This window comes from Mirounga angustirostris, unplaced genomic scaffold (assembly GCF_029215605.1).
Source record: "Mirounga angustirostris isolate CCGP_5_RB_7025 unplaced genomic scaffold, mMirAng1.0.hap1 SCAF_5, whole genome shotgun sequence".
In the NCBI taxonomy this organism is placed as follows: Eukaryota; Metazoa; Chordata; class Mammalia; order Carnivora; family Phocidae; genus Mirounga; species Mirounga angustirostris.
Genome location: NW_026991713.1, coordinates 78,583,128 through 78,606,994, shown reverse-complemented (window position 1 = coordinate 78,606,994; position 23,867 = coordinate 78,583,128). Strand labels below are relative to the sequence as shown.

Sequence of the window (23,867 nt, the reverse complement as noted above, 5' to 3'; positions counted from 1 at the left end):
TGCAAACAAGCAAATGGGTTTTTAAAATATGACTTTTATAAGACCTTTGGAAATGTGATCATTGATTGACTGGAAATGTGATGGTATTGAAATAGAAATTCCTGGGGCGCCTGGGTGGCTCAGTCGTTAAGCGTCTGCCTTCGGCTCAGGTCATGATCCCAGGGTCCTGGGATTGAGCCCTGCATCGGGCTCCCTGCTCGGCGGGAAGCCTGCTTCTCCCTCTCCCACTCTCCCTGCTTGTGTTCCCTCTCTCGCTGTGTCTCTCTCTGTCAAATAAATAAAAATCTTAAAAAAAAAAAATAGAAATTTCTCTTCCTAACAGTACGAATTATTACTCATTTTAAGATAATAGTCTTACAGTTATGGTCTCTTGTAGAGACATATACTGAAATATTCATGGAGGAAATGGTATCATTTCTGGGACTTGCTTCAAGGTAATATGGGGGTATGGGTGGGAGAGAATACAGATGGAACAAGATTGGCCATAAGGATTCATTATTGAAGCTGGTGATAGGTGCATGGCATTCATTGTGTTAATCCACTTATGTTTGTATACCTTTAAAATTTTCCATAATAAAAATTTTGGGGGGAAAAAAGCTATTTTTTTAGTCCGAGGCAGGTTGTTTAGCCTCCTTGAGGCTAAAATCTTGGCTCAGTATTCAGATAGATATGGTCAGAACACTGACCATAGATATAGATATTCAGTAGATATGGTCAGGACACCGAGACCCAAGATAAAGTTTATATCCCTTTATCATTATGGAGAAATTCCACATTATAAAAAAATTTTAAGGGCATTAGAAACAGTAAAACTTGGCTTTAGTCTAGCTTTTATTTATTTATTTATTTATTAAATATTTTATTTATTTATTTGACAGAGAGTGATAGCCAGAGCAGGAACACCAGCAGGGGGAGTGGGAGAGGGAGAAGCAGCCTTCCCGCCGAGCAGGAAGCCCAAGTGGGGCTTGATCTCAGGACCCTGGGATCATGACCTGAGCCAAAGGCAGACGCTTAACTGACTGAGCCACCCAGGCGCCCCTAGTCTAGCTTTTATATCCCCTTAGGAGAAGACATTGAACAGATCCATAGTTGCCTCAAAACGCCAAAGCCCCTCTTTACATCATGACGGAGGGCATTGGGGTCTGATGCGAAAGAGGAATCATTAGTGTTGGCCAGGCAGTTAAACAAATGTAGCAAGAGTAACATCAGAAGATATTTCTTCGTGTTTTCTGCATCCTAGGGAGGTTTTGTTCTTAATCTCAGAAAGCACTTTTACGTTCTTTTTATTAGATGACTATATAAAATCAAGGTTTTTAGGGAAAAAGTACTTTTTCTAGTAACGACATGATGCATTGTGTATGACAGCTTAATCGTAACGTGATTATGCTTATTCTCGCATTTCTGTAGGATATAAGGCTGCTGATACTATGCCTTTCTTTAGCAAGCTCATCTCTTTTCAACCTCTTACATGTGTAAGGGTAAGGGTAGCAGAGGGGCCTCATTTTGTTTTGGAAGCAGATGTGATGCGCAGGTGGAATCACTGTTGGCATGTGCACGTGGTTGGTCGCTTAGCTGTGTAGCCTTTGCCTTGCCAGCCTTCAGCATGTCGCAATTCCTCAGCCTCCTCATTCCACCCTCTCCTGAGCCTCTCCCATCTCTCAGACTCTTTCTTCCTTCCCAGACTTCTTTAATGGCTTTGCTTCCACGACCTATTCTGTTAATGCTGGTGCCCTTCCCATCAATCAGTCTTTAGGTATTCTCCCCCAGTGCGCTTATCAAAACTTAGCTTGTAAGTGACCACTTGTAAACAGATGAAGAAGCTCAGCCATGACTGAGCCCAGGCTCTTTGCTGAACTTTCCAGACCTGTTTTCCCAATTACATTGTATGCATTTACCCTGTGGTTCCAGGGCATTGTGATCTCAATGGATCAGAGTTTAATTATCATCGCGCCCCCCCCCCCCATATGCTTTGTTTTCTGTTCTCTTCTGAATTCCCTGTCGCCACAAGTCAGAAACTATCGCATCATTGTTGACTTCTGCTCCTTCATGTCTGATAAGTGTCCTAAATGCTTTTCTCAGCTTTCCTCTCCCTCCCTCGTCTCTGCCAGTTCAAGCCTTCAGAATCATAGCTGCACCCCTGCTCCAAATTCATCCCCTGATATTGCCTCCAGATAGGGCTTTTTGAAATGCAAATGTGATTGTTTTCTCCTGCCTTAAAGCCTTCTGCAATATTCTAAACTTTTGAGCAGGGTACTGCTGTCATGAAATTTGTGAGCATCTCCTTCAGTATGTGTATATATATTATAAATAACATACACATTTATCGCACTAATGTATTACATATTGTAAACACAAAAGTAGAAATTAAAAGGACATAAAAGTAGTGTTTTAAAAATAATTTTATATTCATTAATATTCAGTCCTTTAGTTTTTGGCATTTTTTTTTCCAAGTCAATGATAATTTTAGTGAGAATAATATGATTGCATTTGCTTCCTTATTTTTAAAAATCTATTTCCAGTTTGTGATACACTAATTTTAAGGTCTGTGTCAAGGTTCAGTTTATTTATATTCTTATTTTTTTTGGTTGTTACCATTGAAGAAGTTAGTTTATCTTAAGTATATGCAGATCCCAATGGGAGACATGCAGTGTTCACTGCTTGTTCATTTTTATCCACCAGCTGCACAAAGGTTCAGTTGAAATCAGCCAGTAAATTGTAATCTAGTATAGTATTCAGAGTGGGTAAGAACAGACCTTCCATGGTTCTGTTGCCTAGATTAGAATCCTGTCTTGCTTATTTAGTAGATTGGATAATTTGCTTAATCTCTCTGTCTCAGTTTCTCTATCTATGAAGTGAGATGATTATTACAGTCTCTCCATCAGGGATAGTGGTGAAGATTGAGTGATTAACACATATTGAGCACTGAGAACAGTGCCTGATCCATAAGCAGCAAGCCCTCAATAAATGGTAGCTTTATTTTCCTCTTTAAGAAAGAAGTTCAGTCATTTCTTTAAGAAAGAATGGGAACATGCCGCATTTTCCTACTTTTAATAGGACTTTAAAAACTAAGGCTCTTAATTTTGTAAATTTTAAGGCAGATTAGAAACTTCTCCGTCTATTTTTTAGAGAGTACAGATAGGAAAGGTTTTATGGATGTGATATTTTTTGGGGGAAATGACATAATGATGGAAATCTTTTCAAACTTCTATTTTCAAAATGTTTCTTTCAGAAACCTTTCTCACTATGACAATGTCCTCTTTACTTTAGAGGAACAAGGGCTGCTGTATGGTTATGTAGTTTGAACAAGTAGAGGTGTTAGATTCACGAGTGTATGCTCACTTGTGCTTACATTTTTGATGTTCTCATCCAGCTGTGGTTCCTGTAAACCACTTGTCCATTTCATGGGGGTCATTTTGGTTTTATTATAATGATAACATCATCCACCCATCCGTTTATGTGGGTACATGTAAACTGTAATACTTTGCAGTCATTGGAAGGACACAAGGAATGGAGGGTGCCTCATGGCAATGGAGCTCCCAGGCTGCCTTCAGAGACTTCTTTCGTGTGACTAGCTGCCATCTGGACTGAGAGAGGGTGTCATTGGCAATCCATTCATGAAATACTAGTAAAATTTGGTCTTCCTTTCTTCTTTAGAAATAGGAAGTCTGGTATTATCTACCACGCAATGGAAATAGTTGGCATGGCTGACCAACCACATCTTCTGGTCCAACTGCTGAGGGCGCCATGTTGGGCACCAAGCATCACTCTGCTTTTGAACTCACTGCTCCTCGGTCTAGAAGCCTCTCCTCCTTATTCCCCACACGTTTCTCCTCATCTTTTATTCCTATGTGTAGGTCTATATATTTTATATAGGGATAGAGTATAGATATTTTGAATTCTGTTGTTTTCACTTGAAAATGTATCAGACTATTTTGTTTCTCCATGGTCTTCAGTATGACAGTCTGGATGGTTTCCTAATTTTGTTGCTTTGACATGCCAGGATGAATTAAACCATTCACCATTCCTCTAACAGCAGATATTCAAATATTTCCATTTAGTTACTGTTATTTAGGATTCTGTCATGAACACCTTTTTGCATATTATTTGGCTTTAGGCACATTATTTCCTGCAGATAAATTCATTGGAAGAATTACTAACTCTTACTCTAATAAAGCCTAAATGCTTTACTAAAAGATTCATATGAAATATAGTGCTGTTAACAATGGAAGACCAGCAATTTCACTACAACACTGAAACTGTGTTGTGGCCTTTTGTTTGTTTTGGTATATGTAAAGTGGTAACTCAGGGCTGCTAAATATGCATTCTGTTACCATTGCAAAGAAAATTTTTCCCATGTTTTTATGTTTTTTTCTTCTGTGAGACTGGGGTTTGGATTTGTTTTTCTTAAAAGTATAAAAACTTTGGGGCACCTGGGTGGAGGCAGTTGGTTGAGTGTCTGATACTTGATTTCTGCTCTGGTCATGGTGTTGGGGTTGTGGGATTGAGCCCTGCTTGGGGTTCTGTGCTCAGCAGGGAGTCTGCTTGACATTTTCTTTCTCTCTCCCTCTGCCCCTCCCTCTGTGGGTATGCATGTGTACTCTCAAATCCTTTAAAAAAAAAAAAAAGTTTAAACACTTAAGTTTGTGTTTTACATAGTACATAATAATCATTTCCCTTATCCAATATGGAGTTTCTGTTCTTTATTTTTTATTTTTTTAAAGACTGTATTTATTTATTTAATTTAATTTTATTATGTTATGTTATGTTAATCACCATACATTACATCATTAGTTTTTGATGTACTGTTCCATGATTCATTGTTTGCATATAACACCCAGTGCTCGATTCAATACATGCCCTCCTTAATACCCATCACCAGGCTAACCCAGACCCCCACCCTTCTCCCCTCTAGAACCCTCAGTTTGTTTCTCAGAGTCCCTAGTCTCTCATGGTTCATCTAAATATTTTATTTATTTATTTAACAGAGAGAGACACAGCGAGAGAGAGAACACAAGCAGGGGGAGTGGGAAAGGGAGAAGCAGGCTTCCCGAGGAGCAGGGAGCCCAATGCAGGGCTCGATCGCAGGACCCTTGGATCATGACCTGAGCCGAAGGCAGATGCTTAACTACTGAGCCACCCAGGCACCCCTGTTAACTTCTTTAATAAAAAGATGGCTATAATATTATTTTGCCCATTTGTTGGATGGGAAACTTAGGTTAAATGACTTGATCATATAGCCAAAAATTTATGGACTTGTAATATTAAAACTCAGGCTTATCTGTCCCATATTCTATACTCTTAGTCTTCATGCTCTGCTCCCTTTGGCAAAATAATCTTTATTGTAAAATTATAAAATACAGATAAGCAAAAAGGAATATAAAACCACATTCATCCGAAATTCTGCCATACAGAGAATACAATACCACTGTGAGCATGTTGGAGTATAATCGCATATCTCAGAGGAGGGCAGGAGACCCTGACACAGATCCTGGGAGTGAGAGAGGGGTAAATGTGTATATACCTCTTCCTTCATCCCTGTCTAATTAAAGATGTGGACTGATAGACTGCTGTCGGCTCAGTGATGAAGAAGAAAGTGTTCAAAACCAGAGACTTTTTACCTTATGTATATATTTACAAAAGGGATCAATTAATAGGTCATGAATGTCCTTCTGTGTTATTAACCATTGGTACTCACCTTGGCAACCTTGGCCTGCTTAATCTGTCTAAGGGATAGACCTCAGTGGCACTATTGTTAGACATTTAGGTTGTTAGTCTCATAAATAACATTGTGAAAGTTATATATATATATCCTTTACTTATTTGTCCAATTATTTACTTTAGCTTAATTAATGTGGAATGCCGGGTCAAAGCTATTAGATTTTTAGGGCTTTTGATGATCATTGCCAGTGCCATTCTACCCTTGAAGAAAGCATCTTCCCATTTGGCCCTGTTAAAATAAGAAAGAGGGGCAAGGAGGAGAGAGGGAGAGAGGGAATTTTTTTTTTTTTATAATTTCTTACAATTCACCAGCATAATTCTTAGGAAGTCAGTCAGTCAGCCCACATGTATTTCTTTCTAAAACACACATGATGCAGAGATCAGGGTCCTAGTGACAGTGAAAATAAATTTAATCTATGTGGGACAGTTTAAGGGAAAGAGTCCTTGCTGTTCTGCTGGGTCAGCAATGACAGAGTTCATAATAAGCCAACCCACTTTCCAGAGCTGTGATGAGCTCTGTGGGGTATGTTGGTTCACAGAGTTCAGTTGCCATGATAAAGTGTTATATGCCAATGGACTAAAGTCATTGTTTGTATTCAAACAATTACTATACAAATTTCACATTAGTTCAGAATGCTTGTGGGATCAGAGTGGTTTGGCTTCATATTTTTTGAGTGATATTTGCAGTAACACATGAGCTAATGATATAGGTGGAAGGACTTGGTTCTACAAGATTTCTTGGGTATGAAAGCCAAGATTTTAGGGCTGGTGTGATTGTTTCTCCTACACTTTCAATAGGGATAGAACATATTTCAGATCAATTATAGAAGAGTTTTCCTTCCGAGAACATAAACGACTGTAGTCAGCAATCTCCAATTTCTACAAAACTATGCCCGTGCTCCAAGAAGTGTGTAAATAACAGGAATGTCTAAAGTTCTTGCCCAAAATTTAATTGAAATCAACTGTTTACAACACATTCTTAGGTAAATTTTACATTGTAGCTCATAATATTTGTTATATAAAGTTTGAATACATTGTTCTATAAAATTTTCACGATAGCCCATGAAGTATTTGCCACAAAGGAGATTGGTGTGTTAGGAAATTGCGCCATGTTCATTCCCTCCCCCCACCCTCCTGTCTCATGTCACACACAACTGTGCATGTTTATTTTTATATAAAACTTTACAGCAAGCCTTAATCATTTTAATTAATTCAGTCAAAACTTTGAAAGAATAACAACTTTTAAATCCCAAAATTGCTTAGAATCTTTGAATTAGAATCTTTCTCTGGGAAATAAATGATTTGCCAGCATTGGCAAAGAAAGCTGTGCATGAAAATGTTAAAGTTAAAAAGAAAAAGAAAAAAACAAGCCATTACTAAACACTACAAATATGATTGTGAAGCAACATGTTAATTTAAAGCCATGTGGGCTTTATTTGATGTAATATGTCAGTAGACATTGCAAATACTAAGATTTTGGAACCTTGAGGGAAATTTGACTACACTGAATTTGATTTTGGCTTAGAAAATGGGTTCACCAAGGACTTTGGGCCATCAGAGATTATAAGATTATCCTTTCAGCTAGTATTTACCTCATGGTGCTTGGTATTATGAGAACACTGTATGCTGTGCACTGAACCCTTTTAAAGCATAAGAGATGAATTCCAAGCCATTTGTCCAACCTCAGATTTGCAAATGTACTATAACATGTAATTTCTTCAACTCTCTAATGTCTGTTTTTTTGGCTAAGAGCCTTCACTGTCTGGTACTGCTTAACTTGATCTTTACTTCTATCATTAGCCCTAGCCGTGAGCTTTTTTCTGACCATCCCAGAAAGAAATAAGTTTTAAATCTGTTCATATGAGTTACTGGATAGGCAGAACATGAAGCCGTGTTGGAAGACTGATGTTTGTGGTTGGCTGGGCCCCACGTAACTCACCAGACAGCCCACACTTATAATTTAAATTGCTTCTCAGCTCAACTAGCACTACTTGTCAGGGACCTTGAACCTAAAATTTGAAAATGCCAAGGATCTGTTTGAAAGAATCCATTCTTCCATAACAAAGTCTTATTGAGGAGGCAAAACATACTTCTGGAATATTTGAACAGTGGTAATCAATATGTGCTTAAATGCCCAAATGAATGAATAAGTTGAAACACTAAATCTTGTTGGCAATGAGAGAAGGGGAAGACTCCGTAGGGACATAACACGAAAGGTTTAATTATTTGAGCAAGACCTGAGAACTGGATACAAATATGGTTTTGGGCATGGTTAGGCATCAACCTAACTTACTTGATCGTAACTCCTACACGCTCTGTTTATAGTCTGAGGGAGCCAGGATTTTGGACTCAGGCCTATCTGGCCCTGAAGTGTGTGATGTAAACCTTTATCCCATATGGTTACCCCTCCAACTTTATAAACTCAACACTCTGTCAGCTTCCCCCTTCCTTCAAGGTCCAACTCAGTGATGGCCTCTCTCTAACGTCTTTTTAGATCCTGTAATCTACGTCCTGTAGCACTTTCACATCTTTAATTATACAACTTTATTTAGTCTTTTGTGTACCTCTTTCCCCTGAGGGATTGTGAGGATCCAGTCCTCACAGGAAGTACAAATAATATCCCAAAGTATTGAGCACAGAAATTTGGCCTGTACACTGGATGTGGTGTTGGGAGTAGAAGAGAAAATGGAGTAAAGAATGAGTGTGGTTCAGAAGCAGGAGTAGAGGTGATGTGTGAAGGAGAAACAGACTGTCCTTGTTACATGAAAGACCAAAAATAGAAGGAGGTAAGATTGGAAAAGTCGCTAAGGGATAAGATGAGGAAAGCGTTAAATGTCAAAGTCAAGGATTTGGACTTGACTCTGCAGACATTACAAGCCAATGAAATACTAGCTTGACAGAAAAGAAGGTTAAGACCATCTCTATCTAAATGGGAAGTTGGTGATGAGTAACTTAGCAGTATATTTTCCCCTTATTTTATTTGGGTTGTATAAACCTGCCTTTCAGTCCAAAAGAGTACTGGGTCACATTTAGGTGACACATTTCCTCCAGACATCCTGGAGAACTTCAGGAAGTGGTGGGGATGATTCAGCAGGGGATGTCTTCCTGAACCATGCAGCGATTGGTATTTGGATAGAGTTATTCTTGCCAGGCTGTGAAGAAGTCTTTCCATAATTTATGTGGATGCTCACTCAGCCTTTTCCCAGATGGAAACCAGGCAGAGGATAAGACTAGATGGGAACAAATTTGGAATATTTGGGGTCCCTGATAAGTCTTTTTCCTGAAGGCTTTCTGAGGGTCCTGAAGTGGCCTTAACTTACCAAGGGGAAAGATAAGCATTGGTTAGTTAGTTTGGTTCTTTGATTACTTTGGTAAAAAATAGTATTGTGGACTTTTATGTTCCTCATACTCCAGGGTAAGCTCTAATTTTAGAATCAGAAGAACCTTGCAAGTCTATGGAAGTCCATTTATATTCTTATTTTAGGTACTTTGTCTTAAACTGTGCAGAGGTATACTTTACTACCTCTACTTAACATTTCTAACCTACAAACCTTTTGAGATTTCTTTTTATCATCTGTAACTTTTATAAAATTAAAAGTATTATTAGGATAGCACGGAGATTAATAATGCCAGCTCTGCACCCAGATTTCCTGAGTTCTGATCCTGATTTTTCCACTTAATAGCAGTGTGACCTTGGGCAATTATTTAAATACTCTGCCTCCGTTTCTTCATCTGTAATATGGGGAGGATAATTATTTACTTTCCATACTGCATTTTTGCCAGAATTAAATGAATGCATTATTCATTTATTAAAAGTAGAACTGTTAGAATAGTTCCTGGTACATAAGTTCCCAATAAATATTATCTATTGTATTATAAATGAGAAAATTAAAGCAGCTACAGGTTAAGTGACTTAGGAAGTTATCCAACAAGATGACTAAACCAGGATTAGTGTTTATTTCAACATTTAGTCAACTGTGAGTGTGTTTAACTGGTCAGCTGTGCTATACTGATGTAGAGACCAGAGGTCAGGAGACTTTTTCTTAAAGGGACAAATCAGTTAATAAATATTTTATACTTTGCAGGACTTAGAGTCTCTTCTGCAGCTACTCAGTTCTCATTATGTCCTTTAGAAGCAGCTATAGACAATATATAAATGAATAGGTATGGCTGTGTTTCAATAAAACTTTATTTACAAAAACAGGTTGCTGTTTTTTGCAGACCTCTGCTTCAGATACTTCAGTCATACCTGAATAGAGACTTTGGATTCCATTTAGTTTTGTTTTTTTTTTAAGATTTTTTTTTTAATTCATTTGAGAGAGAGCGAGAACGCGTGTGCACTCACGAGTGCCCCAGAGCATGAGCAGGGGGGAGGGGCGGGGGTGAGGGAGAAACAGACTCCCTGCTGAGCAGAGAGCTGAACGTGGGACTTGATCCCGGGACCCCAGGAACATGACCTGAGCTGAAGGCAGACACCCAGACACCCAACCGACTGAGCCACCCAGGTGCCCCTGGATTCCATTTAGTTTTTAAAGTATGAAATAGGTATTATTATAATAAACAATACTTTCACCTCCAAATGATTATGTCTAACATGTTATTCTCACTTATGATGGTCATGCTTTAGAAGATCAAAGGGATTTAGAGAATAAGCAATAATAGTAAATATGTTTTCCCATCTCAAAGGGATATCCAGCAGTCACTTAATGGTTTGGAGGATTATTCTTAGAATTTGAAATCTGATCTGGGCAAGATGCTAAGGGTTGTTTTATTAAATGAACACAAATAGGGGCGCCTGGGTGGGTCAGTCGGTTAAGCGTCTGCCTTTGGCTCAGGTCATGATCTCAGGGTCCTGGGATCGAGTCCCACATCGGGCTCCTTGCCCAGTGGGGAGTCTGCTTCTCCTGCTCCCTCTGCTGTTTCCTCTGCTTGTGCTCTCTGGCTCTCTCTTTCTGTCAAATAAATAAATAAAATAAAAATAAAATAAAACAAACATAAATACAGACTTTTTTGTTGTTGTAGTTAATTTTTGTGTAGGAAAAATGTGTGAGTCAAGTAACAGGCTATTTGTAATTATCCTTGTCATTACACAACAGGTTTTTCTGCTAGGAATGTTGTTTGCATGGGTTTGGATTTTTTGTGGCTTACTTTTCAGTTTAATAAAGTGTTCTTTTTAAATTAAACTTGTCAGTGAACTTCTCTTGTGAGTGGCTGTGTTGGTTAGTTCATATTTATAGCTTACGTCTGTTTCTGAGGAAATGACTAAAGTCTCTTGCATTCGATCAAAACTGTATAACAAAGGACATCTTTGACTTACTTAAACAAGGCTCATGATGGAAATTCAAAAAATCTAATGGTTCATGTTTATAAATGTTTTTATGTATTCAGTCTTGGTTGGTCCAAATAATCAGAGCTCTGTGCTAAGGGAGGGATTGAAAATACTCAGTGTTTCTCAATTGAATGGATTCCTCTGGAGCAAGTTCAGGCAACACTTTCTTACAAGTCTTTAACCTTTTTTATGTTTAGAATTGGGTTTTATAGAATATAGGTATATATTTTTTCTTCTCTTTAAACCATTCCACGGATTTTCTCCATCCTCATTTGTATCCTATAGGCCCTGACCTGTGTGACATCTAAACCTTGCACATGTAATTTCTAGCAAGGAGGCTGATGGGGATTGGAAAGGGGCCCCAGGGATGTAACTGACTCACAGAAACATGCTGTGTCTTGCTCCCTGTGGAGGTCCCTGTTTCCCCACCTCTGGAATATCCTCAGGCTCTCCACATCTTAGTCTTGTCCCCTCACTGTTGGTCCCTTCCTCCTGGCAATGTTGGCATCCTTCCTTCTGCTCTTTGCTCCAGGGCAAGAGATGAAGGCACAGGCTAGGCTCCCGTCTACTCAGACCCAGGTTGACCTGTGCTCTGGGACCCTGGCTAGAACTCACATTCCCCCACAAAGGCCCTGCTAGAAATGGTGGTTGGATTTTGCTATGATTATTGTTCTAGATCAGTTATGTTACACACTTATTGGAGTTTTCTGTGCTGTTAATGTAATCGTTAATTTCAGCCCTTTTATGAGCGCTCAAGGAAACCATTTCTCCAACCAAATCTAGGATCTAAGTCTAAGACAAGAGTGAAATTGCTGTGCTGGCCGTCCCACATCACTCCTCCTGCCTCCGTTCTCAGAAGCACGTATGGAGTAGGGTTCCTGCACACTCACTTGGAAAACTGTTGATGAACAGAACTCATTATTTTTGGAGCATAACTAGTCTTAAAATTGGGCTGGCCTGTGTATACCATTATTGCTTACAGTGCACCCGGATTGGTGTGTCTGTATGGGTTATATATGAAGCCAGCTTTAGGGGCAACCAGATGGAGAGATGCTTACCTGAGTTGAGAGATTTAAGACAGCCTCTATCGCCCATTCATGCCTGAAATTCCATGGCCAGTAATGCATTTTATTTCTGTGTTAAGCACCTGCTTCTTTTGAAGCTCTTTTTCAAAGGAAGATGTCCTTGGGAAAGATATCCATTAAGCCATTTGAACCTTAGCGCCGATCCTGTTGCTTCCCTACTTAATTAAACATCAGGGGTCACTGACTCCTCAAAAGGGTAGATAGAGAAAGAAGGAGCCACACTGCTACTTCATAATTTTGTCTGGGACTGGCTCTGACTATATACACATTTGATAAACCCATGTGAGGTAGCATCTCTAGTATTTAACTTGAAGGTACTTTGCTTTCTTATTTAGATGGAGGTAGTTATGAGGTATTTGAATAGTGAGCACCTCAAAAGGAACTTCTATTCCTAAATATTCCTTTCTACCAAAATATATTTTATTACCGTAATGCGGAGGATATACATGCCCATACATATAGTACTGGGATTTTTTTTTTTCCTGAGTATATGTTATTTACAAGAGGTAAGGAAATCAATCAAGTCTAGTTGTAAGTCTAGAACATGGCGTGTATATATTTCTACCATATTGTCTGCATATTGATTTTTTTATTGGTTGATTTCCCCTTTTTTTGATTAATTGATTTCCTTTTTTTTTTTTTAACCTTAATAACTAAATATTGTAAAACTGTGGTTTGTTTACTTACTCAACAAACATTCATAGAGTGCCTAACAAGGGGCAGGTACTTTGTGCTAGAAAAAAGAATGATGGTGGTTTTCTCCTGAAACTCAGGCTTCAAAGAATATTTGAAGTTGTCCAGCAACTGGGAACTAAGGAAGAAATAGAAGAAGGGAGTGCTGGGGGAAGAGGGGAGGAGAAGAAGGGGGAAGAAGGAAAGAAGGATAATTAGAAGAAAGTTAGTTAAATCTGTTAGTCCTTAACACATTTTTTCTTTTTTTAATTTTTTAATTTCTTTTTAATTTTTAAAGATTTTATTCATTTGAGAGAGAAGAGGGAGAGAGAGAGAGCACAAGCAGGGGGAGCGGCAGGCAGAGGGAGAGGAAGAAGCAGACCCCTCCCAGCTGAGCAGGGAGTCGGTCATGGGGCTCAATCCCAGAACCCCAGGATCATGACCTGAGCCGAAGGCAGACACTTAACCGACTGAGCCACCCAGGCGCCCCACATTTTCTTGTTTTTATTTTTATTTAAAGATTTTATTTATTTGAGAGAGAGAGAATGAGAGAGAGCAAGCACATGAGAGGGGGTAGGGTCAGAGGGAGAAGCAGACTCCCTGCCGAGCAGGGAGCCCGATGCGGGACTCCATCCAGGGACTCCAGGATCATGACCTGAGCCGAAGGCAGTCGCTTAACCAACTGAGCCACCCAGGCGCCCCATTTTCTTGTTTTTAATTACACATGTTACCTAGTTTGATGCTCTTTGTTGCTTATAGAATAATTTATCACCTATAGGCTTTATTTTTTTTCCTGGTGTGCTCTAATTTGAAATTAGTTTTAATTAATCTTTTTTATATTTGTTTCTTTTCAGTATAAAAGAATTTTATGGACCAGTTGGCTAATAAGTACGTGGAAGTTTTGAAGAGCTGAAGAAAAAAAATCAGTATTAGACTTGCTTTTTAAAATGTGAGTAAACTCTCTCTTCTCCATGGTTTATTTCTGATATCTTTAAAGCCTGCAGTTACCTTTCTGTATATTCAGTGTGTAAATTTTTCCCCAGTAGTAAAGTTCCTTGACTATGTCGGTCAACTCATTAAGTCTATGAGAATTGATGACCCACCCCCCTCTTGAAAAGTTTTTTAATTCTTGAAGTACTATGACTAACATAAGTGACTGTAGAATTTAGACGTGTTGTGGCAGTCAGTGGAGCAAATCTATTTGGCATCGAGAAGAAAAACACAGACCAGGTAGCACATGAAAAGCACCACCCTCTTCTCAAATCCTTTATTTGTCCCTCAGACCATTTCAGTGCCACATCGAAGTCAATGAGAATTGGGTCAACTTGTTAATGACCCTAGAGGCTTAGAAAAATGAGATGTTTTCACATAAGCTTATTTACTCCCTTCCTCCTTGCTACTCTTGTTCAGTAATAATAATAGCACTGAACTATTTATTGAGCATCTGCTAAGTGACAAGTACTTGACTCCTTCAAGTATTTAGTCAACAAATACTTTTTTCTGAATGTCTGCAATGTGCCAGGCACGGCTCTGACACCTTGTATTATTGTCATGGCAACCATGCAAGGTAGGAGTTAAGATTTCAGGGATCTACTTGAGGATCCTGAGGTTCAGAGAAAGGTAGGGAGTATGCTGACGGTCACACAACTGGTAAGTGGCAAAACCTAGAGTGTGACCACGGCGCCAACTTTTTCTCATTGGCCATATCCTAAATGGTGTTTAAAGTGCTCTTTCTGGCCCTGCTTTTGGTAGGAGACTGGAACCTTCTGGGTTGTATTCTTAATAGGAATATGATCCTAATCCTTCTAAACCTTGGCCGTAGTCACAACAAGGAAGGAAACTAGAGAAACATCCTCCCACATTTGAGAGGTAGCTTTGGTGCTTGGATGGGGGGGGGAGTTAAGAGATACAATGTCCAGTCCCAGCCCTTCCACGGATTTCCTGTGTGTCCTTGAGATAATTTAACGTACGTGGGAAACAATTACTTTTATTTATGCCAGCTGAGGAGAGCAGACCAGAAGTTCCCTGAGGTCTCTTTCAGTCAGCTTTTTATGGAAAAATGGAGGAAAGTGCACAAATCTTATTTTTAGTATATGTGCTGCCGAAGCGAGCACGGAAAGTGCACAAATCATAAGTGGATGGCTTGATGGAATAATTGTCACAAAGTGGACACACCTTTGTAACAGCACCCAGATTAATGGAAAATTGCCAGCACCCCAGAACCTGCCTCCTCTAATGCCCCTGGGAATAACCGATTGATTAGTTTTGCCTGTTTAAAAAATTCATGTGAATGGAATCATATACTATACTTTTGTGTCTGGCTGATTTTTCTTATTATATTTGTGAAATTTATCTACAATATTTATAGTATTTTTTTTCCACTCTCCTTGCAGTCTCAGTATTCAGTTATATATCTGTTTTACAGTTGCTGGACATTTTGGTAGTTATCCAGTTTGGATGAATAACAACGCTTCAGTGAATATTTTTGTGCCTATCTTCTGGTGATGATTGTATTTTGTTTGTTCAGGGACTACTCAGTAATTTAGATTCTGCAGATCTGGGGAGGGATGTTGGACGAAATAAATGTCTTTGAAGGCAGACACGTTGATTTTAGGTAGCTAGGTGATTTGTTTGCCTCAGCCTGACCGTCTGAGCATGCTAGTCAGGAACAGATGAAGATGTTTTCGCAGATTGCTCTTGAGGGTGTGGCCAGGTAGAACCTTCTCTGCTGTGTGTGGTGTGGGAGGCTTGCTCCCCTCAGAGCAAGGGCTCTGGTTGGATACAGGACGGGGTTACAGAGACGAAGAGAAACTAGATCCAGAAGAGATAGACGTCTGGGCTACCCTAGAAATCATTAGGATATCTCGTCAGCCAGATCAAGAGCTTGGAAAACTGACAACCCGGGGGAAGAATCTCTGCCGTGAGACCTAGAGAGTTTGCGGAGATGAATAAAGAAATAAATATTGATCCAGGCAGGCAGGCTGAATCTCAGAAGGAGCTCTCAAAGCATTTTCTGAACAAATTTACTCTGATTTTGTCAAATTTCTTTTTAAGTCTAATTTTCTTTTAAGGAAGCTTGGAAAAACCAGTCCCTAATGTATGAATCTTGAGCCAAGATGGACTTAATCAGTAGAATTACCAGACTGGGGGGAAAAATACGTATTTTCAAACAAGTGGGCCTGGGGGCCTTGCTGTGTGGCCATTCTGTGTTGTCACAGCTCCACTGCTTTCTTTTCCCACGATCTCTCGGGATTAGCTTGTCCCCTGTAAAACAGGGGTATTAATGTGCCGATCTGATAGGTTTGCTGAGACCGTTCATTGCTGTAGCACTAAGAATAATAGTCATTATTCCTACTATTTTTCTGAATCTTATTATGGATGTTGCCTGTTTGACTCTGTATTTATAGGAGTTTTCAGGTAATTTCTTTTAAAGTATAAGACTAGTTTCTTTTTTAAGTATGGTGAAACTAATAAATATTTTCCTACTTGCCCTGCTTTAAACTGAAATCAGAGGGAAGATGAAAGGAAGCGTTTGTCCATGGGTTCTTGGCAGGTCCCTCGCCAGGCTGAGTCAGTGAAGACACCCTTGGTTGTTGGAGCTGCTTTACTCAGTTCAAGAAGAGGCTGGTGGAGCTGAGAGTCATGGGGATGTCGGGTCATTTTGCACAAAGGAAAATCATAATTTTGTTTGAGAAAAATTGACTCTCAATTCTTGCCAGGCATTTTGCAAACAAGTTACTGGAGGGCTTTGGTGGGAGTCTCTGTGGGTGATTTACTTTTTTTTTTTTTTTAATTTTATTTATTTTATTTGAGAGAGATTGAGAGAACGAGTGGGAAGAGGAGCAGAGTGGAGAAGCAGACTCCCTGCAGAGCAGGGAGCCCGATGCGGGGCTCTATCCCGGGACTCTGGGATCCTGACCTGAGCTGAAGGCAGACACTTAACTGGCTGAGCCACTCAGGTGTCCTCTGTGGGTGATTTACTACACACCACCACACCCAGTATAGGGGACGCATCCTAACTGGTTGGGGTTGGTGAATCTTTTCACCTGTTAGTGATTCTGAACTAGCTGTAGGGGCACATGGTGTAGATTAAGCTCAGTTTTGCCCTCGGTGAGATTATGATCAAACAAGTGAATAATCTAGTGTTCTGAAAAGAAAACTTTTAGAGTGACTTGACCAAAGAGAACATTCTGAAATTCTAGTTCTGACTTTTCTACTAACTAGCTATGGCACTTCTGCTCTATCATTTACCGTGGGCCTCAGTTTCTTTGTCTATCAAATCAGGAAGCTAATTTAGATTGGCATTTTGAGGCAGAGTGGGGTTCTGTGAATTCTCTAAATGTAATACCTAGTTTTGGGTGTATTTGTGTTTTTCTAAGTGCTAGATTCTTTCACAGGTTCATCCCAAACCAGAAGTTCCTTTGACCTCAGATTTTGGTACTTAGGAAAGTGGGGTGGGTAAAGGACTGGTTTCAAGATATGACCTAAGTTCACAAAATAGTTAGTGTCCACAGCAAATAAAAAATTAAATGACCGGAGTCTTGTGACTGACTTAAGGCTATATGATTGTATTTAGATTTATTTTCACACCAACATTTGCTTTAATGAGCTCTAATACACATGCTGTGTTCATTAAAGGGTGTGTATATTTATATATAAGCTACATAAATAAATGTATTTAAATAAATGGCATAGCTGGATTACGAAAGCTGTACTTGGCCTTCTCTGCTATCTGTTTAAATTCTCACTTCCCACATGACACAGTTGGGAGTGTCCCACCCAAAACTGGATTTGTTTTGTTGATCCAGACATCAAAGCAAATGTTAATTTAAAAACATTTGGTAATTGTCATAGAAATGACATTGGATTTATAAAATAAGAATAAATAGCAAATCGTGTTATTACTTAATTATTACTTTTAAGTTCTGACCTCAGTCCTCTTATATCCAGGGGAATCTACATGAAGCTGATGCAGGAGGACATATAGGGAATGACTAAACTAAAAACTTTGGGATGTTTGTACTTCCAGTCATTTAGATGTTCTGGCAATTGATAAACAGAAGAAATAGCATTTGCCTCAGAGCGCAGGTAACACCCTTGTCTCTCCATTGTGTTCATGGTTCTCGAGATCTCGGGTGGTGGTGGCGAAAGCTGTCTGATTCTACCGCTTTGGAGGCTGAGTGGACACAAGAATAAGGTGGGGCCTCTGGTCTGGCTTTGTTGCTGCCTTCCCTTCTTCAGGCTGAGGAAGGCTGTGGGACTGTCCGGGTCATTACTCAGGCCTGCTTATGTCATCACTCCACCTCGTCATGTAGTGGGGTTTTTTGGATTTTGTTTTGTTTTGTATTAGATTTTATTTATTTATCTGAGAGAGAGAAAGAGATCGAGTGAGAGCACAAGCAGGGGGAGGGATAGAGGCAGAGGGAGAAGCAGGCTGCCCACTGAGCAAGGAGCCCGATGCGGGACTCTATCTCAGGACAGTGGGATCATGACCCGAGCCGAAGGCAGACGCTTAACTGACTGAGCCACCCAGGCGCCCTCATGTAGTGGGTTTTGAGCAAGCATTTGGTGTCCCAAAGAAAAGCAGCCCCCATAGCTCTGTTCCTCTGGGCCGTCTTTGTCCATACCCTGGTAATCTTTTTCACTTTAATTATCATACGGGGGTCAAAGTTTTCTGTCTCCCGACTGCCTTTTGTGGACCAAACATTCCCTATTCTAGGTAAATTCCTACTACAGATTCTCAAAGTGCTGCTGGGGGTTGGTGATCTTACTTGGAATCGTGTCACATATGTGTTCTGTCTTGAGCTTTATTGGTTCATTATAACTTGAGGCAATCACGTAAATGAATTTCCATTATGAGACTTACAAAAGATTTTTTATTTCCATTTCCCCCACCCCCTCTAGTCATCTCTCCCTCTTCCACCAAGTATCTAGGATCTCCTTTACAATCAAAGGGAGGTGTGGTTGGGCCTTTAGAATTCTGCCTTTTGGCTAAGATCAAGTGTAGAACTCTGCCTTTAAGCAGATGCTTCCTTTGTGTGTGAGGGTGTGGATGGAGTTTGAGGGCGACTTGAAGCTCTTTGCTCCACTGGGCCAAAGCCACAGCAGTCTTTTTATTCTCAGTTGCTTTGTTTTCTCCCCACCCCTGAGGAAATTGGCAGTTAGTGACTTTGATTTTTTTTCTCCTTGATACAGATATGCAAGGGTGCAACTGTAGACAAAGAAAAAGGAAATGTTTACACATTTAGCAAATAATCAAAATACGTGGAGGGTGTGTGTGCGCACATGCGGGACAGGTGTGTTTTTCTTTCAAGTGCTATGCATGTATGTATGTAATTAGAAGCACTTAGCACTTCTGATAGTACTTAGGCATATAGCCTCAGCAGTTTTTTTTTTTTTTTTAAGATTTTATTTATTTATTTGAGACAGAGAGAATGAGAGAGAGAGAGCACATGAGAGGGGGGAGGGTCAGAGGGAGAAGCAGACTCCCCGCCGAGCAGGGAGCCCGATCTCGATCCCGGGACTCCGGGATCATGACCTGAGCCGAAGGCAGTCGCTTAACCGACTGAGCCACCCAGGCACCCTAGCCTCAGCAGTTTTTTAAGAAGGAAGAGGGTCCGAGGGAACTTCGACTCTCATGTAGTGGATCTGTGGGTTAATATTATGGCATTTTTTGAAAAGCATGGTTCTGGCCCCAGAATTTCAATCAGCCAAGGCTCTCCATGGTTTAGGGAGCAAGGACGTGGGAGAAGGGATTTCAGTAGTTCTTAAATCTAATTTAGCAGTAGCTCAAGGCTTTGTGCATCATGATCAATGAAGTGAGGCTGTGTCCCCAGGGTGTGTTCTGTGTTCCTTGAATACCAAGATGCTGCCCTGTGCTTGACAAGGCACAGCCCTGAGCTTGGTCAGTCAAGAGGAGACTTAAATTAGGGGTGTGGTAATTTACAGCCATTGTAGCAGGACCCATTAGTCTTTAGGCAAAAAGTAAAACATGCTATCTCTTGAGATTATGGTAGCTTTCAGAGCTCGAAATAGCGACAACTTCCTACGACCATTACCTTGAACTGAGGTATAATCCCTCCCCAATGACTGATTTGTCAATACCATGCATTAATTATATTTGTCTTCTGTGTTTTAGTTTGTATTTCAAAACACAAATTGTCACTGTACCATCAGCTTTTCCTATTTTTATGTTTGTTTTTACTTTATTCCTTACATTTGTGGTAGTATTTCTGTGCTTGGTTTTAGATACATAGACTATTTGATACTGTGATATTAAGAGATTTTAGAAGAAAAGGTCATCAGCTGTCTTTCTGGACTATTCTGGGCATTTTGTACTATATTTATTTTGGGTCCAGCTTTTCCTGCCCTTGATTTCTGATTAGCTGTTCCTCCTCCTTGCCTTGGCCTCTCATCTTGCTTGGAAGCTTTTCAATAGGTCTGAACTTGGATGACTGTTTTGTTTAACAAATAAACACGATGTCAATCTTGGGAGAGAGGGAGACACAGGATGGAACTTTCCATGAATGCTTCTGGTTCTAATGCCTGGAATTTCTGGAGCCGGGTTGTTAGCTTCCAATACAACGGTGTCCGGAAGTTGTTTCCTGCTCGAGGGGATTAGCTTTTACAAAGGGAAACGTGAATCCTGGGGCGTTTGCAGAAGTTTTGGATGATTTGTGGGATTTATAGTGTCTTGCAATTTGTAAATTTTTAAAATTAAAAAATGGATTATTTGCGTACAGAAGGGGGCTTTTTGGTTCTTCATAGTGGAAATGGGTCCTGAGTGAGGTCTGGTGTACAACACCCCTTTCTGAGCCTTGCACCCAGATGGAGCCTCTTGTGTTGTTGGGATAGTGAAAAAACAAGCGTCAAGCAGGAAATAAATGGCCTTCAAGGAGTAGCAGACCTTCAAATGTAAGATTTCTCCCAACAGAAAATAGTGACACCCCAAACACCTATTTACATTGACCCACCCACAGCACCCCCTAGCCTGTTGGCCCTTTCTCTGGCCTCCCCTTGTTAGCCAGAGCAGCAGGCACTTCTCTGGGAGTCTGTGTCCGAGTGATTCTAGAGGGACAGAAAATACCCACTAATTCTACTGGAGTGTTGTAGGATTCAGAATGTGGTTTCCTTTTCCTCCCTTTGTGGCCCTCCTGAATCCTCAGAAGGTGGCGCTGAAAAAAATTGATGTGTTATGTGTGGTTGGTTGGTTGTACTCTTTACTTGATAGAATACAGTCGATTCTTGTTATTTGTAGTAGTTACAACGTTCTATAAACTCACCGCAAATACTGAGTTAGTGAATACTGAACCATTGGTTAAACCATGGTTTAATCAACTTAAACCATGTATAAGTTTAGGTTCCTGTGAGCCTCTGTCACATTTTCTCAGTTGATCAATACATAGCCTTGTTTCTTTTTTCTTGTTGTTTTAAAGATTTTACTTATTTGAGAGAGAGAGAGAGAGAGATGATGAGCAGGGGGGAGGAGTAGAGGGAGAAGCAGACTCCCCACTGAGCAGGGAGCCCGATGTGGGACTCGATCTCAGGACCCTGGGATCACGACCTGAGCTGAAGGCAGACGCTTAACTGACTGAGCCACCAAGGCGCCCTCCATAGCCTTGTTTCTGTTTTAAGGCACCTTATTTAATATTGTTGATTCATTAGCATTGAACTCACAATCAAGAGCGCTGTAACCCATGCCTGAACAGAGCTTATCTAACGTGTTTATAGTATAGTATGAAACACGTGTTTATAGTATGAATGCTGATCTGAAACAAGGCAGAGCATTGCCTTGTTCCACCTCAGCTGGGACCATGCTCGCAGGCCACTCAAATGTTTTGCTGCTCTGTGCATGTCCATGAATGTCCATTGAAAACACTGCTCATATTGATTTTGGGGTTACAAATGAATTTTGGCGAGTAGGCACATCCACAAATACCTATTATGTAACATAAGCAAAGTAATCCCAATTATTGCAGCAGGAACCCTTTTCAGTCCAGCTCTGTAGTTCATGTACCAGACTAATCATTTAAGGTAAAAAATTGAGTTACAAGTTGGTATTGTGACCATTACCCAGAACACATTTTTAAACAGCCTCGTGTAAGATGAAGACCGTTACGGACAGCTTGCCCAGTTGGTCATTCCTGTTGTTGAGCAAATGACAACACTTCTGCCAGGCTTTGAACACCTAGAGGAAAGGAACAATGTCTTGTGTATCCCCATGTCCTTGGCCTGGAAGATGATAATGGCAGGCACATGGTGGAACCCCAGTGAGGGAATGGCTACTAAAATGAACAGATGAATGAAAGAGCAAGGAGAAGTCTGCTTGGTAATGCCTGATAGTCTACTTCGGGGCACCTGAAGAGTCTGATGCATCTTTTCAGCTTAGATAATGTCCTGTCTCCTGTGTTTATTAAATTAACTCATGTAAATGCTTACTAATTATCAGAGAAAGTAGTGTCTAAGAGCTGATGTAGCACGGAGGGTGTTGCAGCTGGCCTGAGAGAGGAAGAGCAGGACCGCCAACCATACTGAGAAAACTACTTAAGGGCTAAAACCGCATTTTAGTCCTTCTTCCATCTCACCATGCAGCCTGGCTGGCCGTTTTTTCTTTTCTTTTTTGCTCTTATTCCTACTGCCAGCTTCTCTCCTCTTCAGGCCCATTGCCACACTGCTGTGATTAGAAACCTTTCTAGAACATGGATTTAATCATCTCAATAGCTTGCTTCAAAATCCCATTCTCCCCAGAAGATACAATTTAGAACTCCTTCATGATCTGGCTTCCATCCCAGCACGCTTCCGATTTCTGTCCCTTACCACCCTGTGCTTAAGCGAAACTGCACTTTGCACGGTTTGCCACGCATGCCTTTTAGGACTTTCGCTTTTGCATAGGCTGTTCCCTTTGCCAGTGTTGTCTGCTCCTTCTCCCAGATCTTCCCCTTTGCTGGCAAGATGCCCATCCCTCCGACAAGTATGAATCCTTCAAGGGAGGGGTCTATCTAACCATCTTGGTGCGCAGCCTCTAGCACGTTATGTTCAGTAAGTGTATTTGAATGGGTGAATGAATCTAAACATTATCTGGAGGGTTTGGAAATATGAAGACTTCAAAAAAAATCTTTTTGAAAAAAAGGGACGGTAGAGTGTCAGTATCTACTCAGACAAATAGAAAGATGTGACCGTTCACTAGCTTTGTCTGTTGTACAAAACTGACCTTTTCCACTCGGGAAACATCTACACTATACCACGCTCCCTGGCCCCCAATATAAATATCCAGGGACTAGACTTAATTAAAGTAGAAGCTAGTTAAATTTTATGTGAGAGGAAATGGCATGCAATTTCAGATATTATCTGTTTCAATTATTTCCTGCAGATAACCATTCATTTCACCATTTCATGGAGCTACCATGTCCAAGAAACTGGGCCAGGGGCTTTGGAGCATGAAAAGATAAGATAAGCAGAACACAGTTGCTTTTGTCTAGCGGGAGAGAAAGACAGGGCAGCACATTTCTGTAAAACAGGATAAAACGTACACATATTACAGGGAGAGCTATGGTAGCACAAAGGAAGGTGAGATTATTTCTAGCCTGCTCACTCCTGTAGAAGAGCTTGAATTTAACATGAGCCTTGAAAGGGTGCATTTAGGAGTCGGTAGGTAGCAGGGCAGACTAACATGGTTAGGGCATTTGCAAAGAGAGGGGACAGTATAAGCAAAGCACTCAGGCAGAAAAGTACAGGGTATGAGGGGCGAGTGCGGAGCATTATAAAATAAGACTGGAAAAGTACATTGGGATTTGATTTTAGAGAGATTTAATGACAGTTTGCTTGGACTTAATTCTGTAGGCATAAGGAGCTGTGGCAGATTTTTAACAGGAAGATTTTAAAAAGGAAATATGTGACAGCAGCTAGCAGCAGCTAAAATTTGTAAGCACATACTGCGTGCCAGGCACTTTTTCTAAACCCTCACCACAACACTTTGAGGTTAGTACTACCAGGATCATATTTTATAGATAAAATGGAAAGCCCAGATTGGTTAAGTAACTTACCAGCATCCATAGCAAATAAGA

General features: G+C 40.3%; 1 protein-coding gene across 11 annotated transcripts in view; it reads left to right on the top strand.

The window, feature by feature from the left end:
- The window catches only part of PPFIBP1 (PPFIA binding protein 1), a 177,914-nt gene that overhangs the window by 50,590 nt on the left and 103,457 nt on the right, over positions 1-23,867 (top strand). For 9 of the 11 annotated variants that reach the window (XM_045873708.3, XM_045873703.3, XM_045873705.3 and 6 more), the window contains one exon: positions 13,659-13,753. The gene's annotated coding sequence lies outside the window, so the exon portion shown is untranslated. Of the gene's footprint in view, positions 1-13,658; positions 13,754-17,754; positions 17,893-23,867 lie in introns of all 11 variants that reach the window. The other 2 variants (XM_064591470.1, XM_054507134.2) reach the window with 1 other exon arrangement.